Below are 11,141 nucleotides of genomic sequence, written 5' to 3' on the forward strand. Positions count from 1 at the left end.
GAACGTTACATGGAATGCAAATCCCCAGTTGCTGTCGGCCAAGGATTTCTGAGTCTGATTTCATAACTTTTCCAGTAGGGTTTTTCATTTGAAGGGCACCATACTTATCCACAACGGGCCCACGCTAAACCCATCGTCATCGCCAGCATTCACGCCGGATATCGTGGAGTCTTTAACTATAGATAATAATAATAATTACAGTGTAAACACATGGCAGTATTAAACTTTGTGTGCTAACATCCAATATCAACAGAATTCTCTGCGTCTAGGATTCCAAGAAGACGTTTATGAACACAAGATGGATTCCAACACAGATTAACTGTGTTTGGGTTGAATGGTGACCTCTTTTTGAGAGTTTGTGAGGTGTAGCAAAACCAGAATTATATCTCTTGAAACTCATAAATAAAGTTAATTCTGAGAAGTATAAACTATTTGACAGCATGTCAGCAATGACCGACGTGGCTGTTATTGCCGCATAACGCCTGCAACGTGTCCATTCAAATAAAAATGAATCTCAGTCCTCACTGATGATTTGTACGAGTCGTTTGTGTTTACTATGTTTACAGATGATTCCCACAGATGTCGCCAGTTCCCTCATCAGGGCCTGACTTGATGATCCTCTTTGAAGAGCCAACAGGAAGGGGGTCAGGGAGAGGGGAACACAGTAGTAGTGTGGGAAAGGAGCGCTATAACCTGGTAGCACCGGAGACAACGGTATACCTCCTGAAATACAGCGCTGCAGCCCCAGCCAGCTCCTGCACCATGTATGGGCAAATGCCAGGCGAAAGCCCGGGTGCTGAGAGCCTGAAAGGCCCCAGCGGTTCCTGTTCTTGCTGAATCCATTAGGAAGGTGAACATGTGCGAGTGTTTACTCTGGAGCTGTCCGGGAGGAAGGGAATAATCCGAGTGGAAAGCCAGCGCGGAGGACCCCTGAACGCCCGTCTTCCCGGGTACGCTTTTATTAGAAGAGTCCACGTTTCCCCTGTCAGCCGGGGCTCCAGACTGACACCTGTTCCTCCTTATGGCCTGGGGGGGGGGATGCGCTGGACCCAGAATGGGAAACCGCCGCCCACACGCCACAGAACATAATCCTCGCCGTATATTGCCTCGCTATGTGGGAAATATTTATCTAAGCGTTTTGGAAAATGCGGCAACATTTTTCATTGAAATTGCTGACAACAAACTTTGCCCTCCACAGCCCCCCCTGCGCTCCAGTCTATAGTTCCTTTGCCTTTAAAGCGTTGTTTGGACGCTCCGTGCCGGTGGGGTGCTGCGCTGAACCTCCCTCAACGTTTTCCTTAGTTTCATATCTCCCTTCTGACCTCTGGCTCACACCTCGGACAGGGACGCCAGCGAGGGAGGGGAGAGAGGGAGGGGAGAGAGGGGAGAGAAGGAAGGGAGGAGAGGGAGGGGAAGAGAGGAGGGGAGAGAGGGAGGGGAGAGAGGGGAGAGAAGGAAGGGAGGAGAGGGAGGGGAAGAGAGGAGGGGAGAGAGGGAGGGGAGAGAGGGGAGAGAAGGAAGGGAGGAGAGGGAGGGGAAGAGAGGAGGGGAGAGAGGGAGAGAAGGAAGGGAGGAGAGGGAGGGGAAGAGAGGAGGGGAGAGAGGGAGGGGAGAGAGGGAGGGGAGAGAGGGGAGAGAAGGAAGGGAGGAGAGGGAGGGGAAGAGAGGAGGGGAGAGAGGGAGGGGAGAGAGGGAGAGAAGGAAGGGAGGAGAGGGAGGGGAAGAGAGGAGGGGAGAGAGGGAGTAAGGAGAGATGGAGGGGAAGAGAGGAGGGGAGAGAGGAGGGGAGAGAATGGAGAGAAGGAAGGGAGGAGAGGGAGGGGAAGAGAGGAGGGGAGAGAGGGAGGGGAGAGAGGGGAGAGAAGGAAGGGAGGAGAGGGAGGGGAAGAGAGGAGGGGAGAGAGGGAGGGGAAGAGAGGAGGGGAGAGAGGGAGGGGAGAGAGGGAGGGGAGAGAGGGGAGAGAAGGAAGGGAGGAGAGGGAGGGGAAGAGAGGAGGGGAGAGAGGGAGGGGAGAGAGGGAGAGAAGGAAGGGAGGAGAGGGAGGGGAAGAGAGGAGGGGAGAGAGGGAGTAAGGAGAGATGGAGGGGAAGAGAGGAGGGGAGAGAGGAGGGGAGAGAATGGAGAGAAGGAAGGGAGGAGAGGGAGGGGAAGAGAGGAGGGGAGAGAGGGAGGGGAGAGAGGGGAGAGAAGGAAGGGAGGAGAGGGAGGGGAAGAGAGGAGGGGAGAGAGGGAGTAAGGAGAGATGGAGGGGAAGAGAGGAGGGGAGAGAGGAGGGGAGAGAGGGGAGAGAAGGAAGGGAGGAGAGGGAGGGGAAGAGAGGAGGGGAGAGAGGGAGGGGAGAGAGGGGAGAGAAGGAAGGGAGGAGAGGGAGGGGAAGAGAGGAGGGGAGAGAGGGAGTAAGGAGAGATGGAGGGGAAGAGAGGAGGGGAGAGAGGAGGGGAGAGAGGGGAGAGAAGGAAGGGAGGAGAGGGAGGGGAAGAGAGGAGGGGAGAGAGGGAGGGGAGAGAGGGGAGAGAAGGAAGGGAGGAGAGGGAGGGGAAGAGAGGAGGGGAGAGAGGGAGGGGAGAGAGGGGAGAGAAGGAAGGGAGGAGAGGGAGGGGAAGAGAGGAGGGGAGGAGAGGGAGTAAGGAGAGATGGAGGGGAAGAGAGGAGGGGAGAGAGGAGGGGAGAGAGGGGAGAGAAGGAAGGGAGGAGAGGGAGGGGAAGAGAGGAGGGGAGAGAGGGAGTAAGGAGAGATGGAGGGGAAGAGAGGAGGGGAGAGAGGAGGGGAGAGAGGAGGGGAGAGAGGGGAGAGAAGGAAGGGAGGAGAGGGAGGGGAAGAGAGGAGGGGAGAGAGGGAGTAAGGAGAGATGGAGGGGAAGAGAGGAGGGGAGAGAGGAGGGGAGAGAGGAGGGGAGAGAGGGGAGAGAAGGAAGGGAGGAGAGGGAGGGGAAGAGAGGAGGGGAGAGAGGGAGGGGAGAGAGGGGAGAGAAGGAAGGGAGGAGAGGGAGGGGAAGAGAGGAGGGGAGAGAGGAGGGGAGAGAGGAGGGGAGAGAAGGAAGGGAGGAGAGGGAGGGGAAGAGAGGAGGGGAGAGAGGGAGTAAGGAGAGATGGAGGGGGAGAGAGGAGGGGAGAGAGGAGGGGAGAGAGGAGGGGAGAGAAGGAAGGGAGGAGAGGGAGGGGAAGAGAGGAGGGGAGAGAGGGAGACAGCGGGAGAGAGAAGAAGATAGAGAGGGGAGAAGGAGAACGGGAGGGTGAGAAGGGAGGGAGTAGGGAGGAGAGGGGGGGGGAGAGAGGGAGAGAGAAGAAGAGACCAAGGGAACAAGGAGAAGGTGAGAAGGGAGAGAGATGGTAGAGAGTGAGGGCAGAAAGAGAGCGAGAGGTTAGAAGAGAGAGGGTAAGACAGATGGAGATATAGGAAGTGATGGGGGGGGGGGGGGGGGGGGCAAGAAAAAGAGAGAGAGAGAATTGAGAGTACAAATTCCCAAGAAAAAATAGACAGCAAATGAGAGGGAAAGAGGGTTAGAAATAGAGAGAGCAACCAGAGAAAAAGGATCCCAGAGAGAGAGAGAGAGAGCGGTTTGGCAGATCAAGATAGGGGGACTACATTAGGAAGAGAGTATGTGCATTTCACACCAGGTTTTCAGCACGTAAGATGAATGGAGACCAAGAGGAAGATTATGTGGGAGAGCATTACGTGCACCTGAGACTCTAAACTGTCTGAAATCAGCCAGGCTGCCACAGGATTCTGGCACCGATACGACCGACAGACTCGAGGCCAGAGAGAGACCAACGTGAGAGAGAGAGAGAGACACACAGACGCGCGCACACACACACGTGTGTGTGTGTGTGTGTGTGTGTGTGTGTGTGTGTGTGTGTGTGTGTGTGTGCGCGCGTGTGTGTGTGTGTGTGTTGGATGGAGAGAGAAATAAAATGAGAGAGAGATAGAGAGAAGGGACAGAATGTTTTTTGGACAGCGACCGTGATGATAAAAAGAGACCATCTACTTGGCTTCAGAGCTCGTCTGCTGGCTTTCCTCTTGTAAATTGGTTGCCAATCGCATGACTTCTGACCCCTTTACACCAGTAAACTGTAGCCCATAATAAACGCAAATAAAAACATGACCCAATTGAAGCTGCTCTTCCGTTGATGGCAAACACACACACACACACTCATACACGCAGACACACTTTACAATAACCAGGAGGATTATAAACATGTCCCGTACATCGTTTTGAATTTCATATCTGTTCTGACCATCACTTTTTTTGTCATGGGATGTTGTTAAAATACGTTTTGAAATATACAATTCACCCAATATACGTTTTATGTTTCGGATTGTCTTACATATTAAAATCCCTGTGAATACCATTAAAATCCCTGTGAATACCATTAAAATCCCTGTGAAAACCATTAAAATCCCTGTGAATACCATTAACACTTTAACTTCCCATTTCTAACATCTTCATGTGCTGCAGCATCTGACATGTGCTCTGGGTCTTTGTGTAAGGTGGGGGGGGGACTTTGGAGGACTTCGATCTTCCAAATCTGCTGAGGGATTGGTTGAATCTTTCTGTCCATCACCTGTTTCGTGTGGATCAATTTAGGACTTCTTTCGCAGCAAAACACATAGACATATTGGTCATTTCTGATAGATAATGGCTCAAAACCTGAGCTACAACACATGTTCGGAACCCTACAGCTGGGCATCAACAACAAAACATCACCCTCCCACTGGATCGCGAACACCAAATCAAACGGTACGTGTTTGGTTCCAACCCAACTAAAGTCATACAAAAGCCGATTTTATGTGAGCTTGTAAGATATCGAAAGGGCAGCTTTCATTCACACCGTCAGTTGTCACTTTGCGTACCTACCGCGGCGCTACCTCCGGTGGCGCAGCCTGCTGACCCGCTGTGTGAGCAACGCATGCCGGGCGCCGCGAGTCAGCGCGGCCTAAACGAGAAGCAGGCCTCCGCGGAGTGAGCCAGCTCTGCAGCTCTCCTCGTCTGCCGTCACTTCTGCACGGCTTGACGATGCTAAAAAAGGGTTGCTCACACGCCAGGACGAGCCTACAGCCTCCGGGGCAGAGCCACCTCGGCTTTTTTCCCTTTTCCCAATCCCATGAATATATTTCTAATGTAATAATAGCTGTATTTGTGTGTGTGTGTGTGTGTGTGTGTGTGTGTGTGTGTGTGTGTGTGTGTGTGTGCGTGTGTGCGTGTGCGTGTCAATGTTTTGGTAAACGTGTGTGGAGCCGGAGCATTGTTGAGGAGTGCGTATGAGGTCATTTGCGACTAGAAAAAGAATCCAGATGCGCTCAGACACACACACACACACACACACACACACACACACACACACACACACACACACACACACACACACACACACGACACACACACACACACACACACACACATGACACACACACACACACACAAAATCACACGCACGTACAAATCCCACACACAGTACAGGGTTAGAATATCTTCAGTAGTCTGACAATGAGACTTGCTCGCACGAGGTGGAGGTTGAAGGTTAGTTTTATCCAAAACATCCGGAACCAACCAAGAATAGGCTGGGGGGGGGGGATTAGTTGAATGGAGGGCCACCCATCCTCTGACCACGGAGGGGGATCCTAACAGATAAAAAAGCTTTAAAAGCAACTATCGGACGTTTTCATCAGTAACTTCTGGAAGAAACCTTGAATTCTATTTAAGGATGCTTTTAGGATTTAGTGGGTGGTCTATGGTGAGGAGCAAGACCAATGTTGCGATAATGGAATCCTAAATCTATATTTTCTATTATATAACTTTCATTGAGGAAAACGATTTGCTAGTTTCCAGATATTCTTTTACTTTTCACTTCTTAAATGAAGGCTCGACCAGGCTTTGCTGTCTGTCATGGTTATGGTTATGGTCCCTCTTAAAGTGCAGTGTGTTTTAATGGAAGGTTCGAGAATACACAGCCTCACGTCGTTTGACAGCGGACAAACATTTAGGAAACGTGTCCCTGCAGCCATGGACCTCGGAGCGGCGCGCCGAGGACAATGGATACGACGAGCTGCGGTGAAGGTTGTCATTACCGTCGTAACTTTAGCAGCAGCCTCTGTTTATAGCCCGTGTCTCGGTGTCCGGGCCGACGCCTCGCCCTGCCCTGAGCTGCAGTCGGACGGGTAACAGGGCTGCGATCCCCCCCTGTTGGGGACCAGAGGTTCCAGTGAAACCAGTGGTTCACGCGCTCTCGGGGGAATCTGGGTGAGACACGCCCAGAGTGTACTGGAAGATTGAGAATATAGCAACCCAGGGAAGGTTTTTTGTGGTGCAGAAAGTGCTCTTTTTTTTGTAACTTATTGTAAGTAGCACTCAGACGATTGTAAAATAAATTGCTTCTATGCTCCTCTGTTTCCTTTTGTTTCCCACGGTCGGTTGTTACACAGGCCACTCATTCACACACACATAAAGGAGAGACGGTGGTTCACGTAAAGGGCTACCTCAGAAGGCCTATTCATTCCTTAGGGGTACTCAGTTGAGATCCTAGGATTTAAAATGTATATTGTTAGACTGCTGCAGAGATTGATATTGGGCTGCTGGTGATAACACAGACGGAGTCCTTGAGCCATTTTCAAATGAATGTTGTCAAGATCAACTCCGAAAGCATCTGGACGGTAATTAGAAAATTAACCAAATTCGACATGTTTTGAAACGGGATTTGGGGAAAATTGCCCTAGCTGATTGGACGGAAATTGGACACGTTTTATTTATTTATTTTTTATTTTATTTTTTAGATGTATCTCAAGTTGTTCTTTGCTGGAATGTTTTCTTAAGCTGTTTCAGGGAGAATGAGTCTTATCAAATGATGTAATTATATGTTGCTTCTAAACAGGCCTTCCACTGCTGGTTTTCTGCTATCAACGCTGGTCAGCATCCAGCCATCCAGTCCATGAGCAAACATACAATTCTGGCAACCCAAAATGTAAATTTAATTCTACATCTGTTATCAATTGCGCAAGCTGAAACAATAATAGTTTGGAGTTTAAGTCTTGGGCTGTTACAGTGGTTAATGAGCCAAAAGAGCTACATTTGTTGACTTTCGTAATCACAGTTTCAGGATATTATAATTGCAGAAAAATTAATAAATAGTCACCAGCTTGGTGGATTGTTTCCACTCATCAACGTGAATACAATACAAATAAATAACGGCTATTAAATATTATTTTCCGTATCGGACTTGTTGACACATTGCAATCAGCGTTTCGTGCTACTTTCGAAAAGCAATTTGCCAACATGTCAACTAATTTATGTAAGAATATCGGATCAAGCATGAAATGTAATTTCCGCAATTGGATCCCTGCTTTACCGCGTGTGGTCGAAATGTCATCGATCGGATGCTAAAAAGAGTGAAGTGAGTTGAAATGTATGCACTACTGTGGAAACAATTCAATGTCCACATCTGATGTTGATTCTGAATGTCATTCGGAGTTAGAGTCCAACATATTTGATTATTGAAATACTTTGAGGTCAAACACATGGAAACTGAGTATTTCCTGAAACTAATTGAAATGTGTACATTAGCATCGCCATCATTGTGTGGCTGTGGCAGGTATGGCGGGATGCGACATTGACGTAACGCAAGTCCTACTCGACCGAATCAGGATCCAAATGCATTCTACAATAAAGCTGATATTTGCCTTTTTTTGTTAGGGACATTTAAAAAGTGCCTCATTTCCCACATGGTCTCACCTGAGTGTTGAACTGAGCCCTGTTTCAGGTAGCTGGTTTTGAGGCAACCCCGAGTTTGTTCGCTCTGAGTTAATGGAAACTCTGGGTTTTCCGTTTCAGGTACCGTAGCAGGTTCAGCGCAACCGAGAGTTAGTTGCTGCGGCAACATACGCCGTGGGTCTAACCTGCTCGGGAGGTGGTTAGACCTACTCTGAGTTTGTTGTCAATAAGGCTGAAGGCAGCTCTCCGACAGAAGGAAGTGTTAGAAATGGCATGTCCTTTTCTACGAGAGCCTGTGGATCCTTAGAAGGAATCTCCGTGAGGAACGATTATTAAGACCCCGGTTGGATATAATTTATTTTCCTGATAATTTTCTTCCCGAGCGCTATTGTTTTTCAGCGCAATCTATCATTTATTTAGACCACCTTCTCAGCCCCCATGTTAACTGTCAAACGCACCGGGGGCATGCTTTAAGTTTAAGTTTTGTTTTTTTATCGCAATTAACGCATGTGCAGAATGATCCGCCCCGTGCATCCCACCCGCTCTGTACTACAGTCACTTCAACGTTGTGGCTTTCCCATGATCAGAGTAGCTGACTAACCACGGACCTATAACTGCTGCAAGTCAAGAAACTCATTTTAAGAATGCAAGGCAGAAAAGACCCTGGTACTGCTTTTAACCAGATGCTATTCTTCTCTACATGCACATGCTCAGCATAATCGTCTGCATTGTTCACTGAAATAAAACCCTTTGAGTAAACTGTTCAACAAAATAACTTGACCCACCACAGCCCGTGTTCTAATAAAGACAATCTACTTATTATGAGGATTCCTTTATTTCCTGAAAGCACAAAAAAAATTAAGTAATTTATATTGGGTATGTTTTAAGAGCAGGGAACAGTATCCCAGTTTGCACCTCCCCCACCTTTAACTTATGTTCCAAAATGTGGATCTCCAAAGCATCCTTTTGCATCTTTTGAATTGTTACAATTGCATGGAAGTTGGTGAGGGCATCTGGTTCAAGTAGGGCGATGACACCATCAGATGATTAGACAGTGCAATTATTACTTGAGCCAGAATATTGCCCCATCTAATTTGCAACGCGCTGGGTTGCGTGTACATATTTAATTATTTTGAATAACCAACCTCTTATAAAGGCACTTCTATCCTGGGGGGTGGGGGGATCAGAGGAGCTCCCCCCAGGGATGCCCTCATCCACAGGACGCATACTCTGTTGGCTGAGGGCCATCTCCTCAGCCTCTGTGAGGGCTGCAGAGGTGGACCCCCTCCAGTCTGCCGGGCCTCTGCTTTTTTTCGATTTGCTAACATGGAGGAAAATGTTACCCTAATATTCAGTAAGCGCTATTTTGAAGACACACATATATATATATATATATATACACACATACATACATACATACATATATATATATATATATATATATATATATATATATATATATATATATATATATATATATATATATATATATAATGCATTTTGCCTAGGTGTAGCCTTCTAATATATCTAAATCCTATTAAATATTGGCAGTGTTGGGGTGGCTGGGAAATGTACTACTTACATTTACTGCTTAAATATAGGCCCATCACATGTTGAATATAGCTGTTAAATTAGGTAGAGCAGGCAAAACAGCACAATTGATTTGATTTCAATTAAACATTAGTTTACCTGTTTAAACTATATTTTTGTACTTCATCTTCATTTGCTGCCAAGTCCTCGTGGGGCAACTCGGGGTTGCGTAAATTGACACACACACACACACACACACACACACACACACACACACACACGCGCGCACACACACACACACACACACACACACACACACACACACACAATTTACATATTGAATAAGTGGAAGATATTAAACTTTCCTCTTATTTTATTTTATTTTACTAATTTATTTTACCCACGCATTGACTTGTTCAGCTATTTACTGCCAAGCTCTCTCTCGCGCTCTCGCTGCCGGAATTGCTTTTTTTTGTTAAAATGGGTAACTGTTCGGCATACGCGTTCATTAGAATTTCCAATTCCGTGGGGGAAAAGTAAGTGGATCTACGCTTTTGGTCCATGTTTGATCATGTTATCAGAGATCCATTGATGATGGCTCTTCATAGTCAACAGGCACGCCCTCAACCCAGAGTGAACATACTCAGAGTTGATTAAACCAACGCTGATCACCTGTTCTGAAACCGAAAACCCAGAGTTGCTTTGCAACCCTGAACTCTGAGTCAACCAACTCAGAGCGCAGGATTAAACTCAGAGTATGTTAAACCAGCTACCTGAAACAGGCCTCTGATCACATATCTATGTATCTTTTATCTTTTCTTATCTGTGAAGACAACTTTCCAGATAGACTGGATCCTGGCTCTGCTCCAGATAGACTGGATCCTGAGCCTGCTCCAGATAGACTGGATCCCGTCCCTGCTCTGGGGGGGTGGCACTGGGCCAGCTTACACTGTAATGGTTTGTGTGGTGAGTGTGTGTGTGTGTGTGTGTGTGTGTGTGTGTGTGTGTGTGTGTGTGTGTGTGTGCGTGTAAACGTGTGTAAACGTGTGTGAATGAATGTGTCCTTGCACGCGTGTGTGCGTGCATGCATCTATGTGTGCGTACGTGTGTGCATACACGTGTCTATGTGTGTGCGTGTGTACGTATGTGTGTGTGTGCGAATGTGTATGTGTGTGTGTGTGTGTGTGTGTGTGTGTGCCGGTAAAGGAGCCGACTGCAAATCCTGTCACGGGACCGGAGAGCGTAAACACAGCTGTTGGCCCGAGATGGACGTGAGATCAAGCCCGCCATGCCTGTTGGACTTGTCCTCTCTCTGTGTGCGTGTGTGTGTGTGCGTCTGTGTGTATATGTTATGACAGTCATCACAGCAATATGTCAAAAATGGACCCTTACAAATTGGCCTGCTCACATCAAAACAGAAGACGGTGGCTAACCCTCCCATCCACACAGCCATCTCAGACGTGTGTGGGGGAACCAAACGACCATGACTTCGCCTACGATTTGAATCTCAATCGGCTTCTTTTGTACATTTGATGCCAGGAGTTTTTTGGAGCACAGTGGCACGAATCGAGTTGTCACTATGCAAACAACAAGAGCTATCGTCTGCTACATTTGCACCGGAGCTTTTGTTAACATCTTGCCTCATCTCTCTAAGCATGGACTGCTGTACATTACAACATGGAGAGAGAGAGAAAGGAGAGTGAGAGAGGGTATTTCACGGCGGTGTTTTTGTGTGTGTGTGTGTGATGACCAAATGAGGCAGAAATCCTCCAGTGGCTTCCGCAAACATGCCTGGCCTCCATATGAAATCAACATTTAGTAATTGTTCAGCTATGTCAACACGGTATGCCTTCGTAGGCTGTGAAACAGCAGAGGGCTGTGCTGACTGGACCTTGGCTGGGATTGGG

Source organism: Gadus macrocephalus, chromosome 7 (genome assembly GCF_031168955.1).
Source record: "Gadus macrocephalus chromosome 7, ASM3116895v1".
NCBI lineage: Eukaryota > Metazoa > Chordata > Actinopteri > Gadiformes > Gadidae > Gadus > Gadus macrocephalus.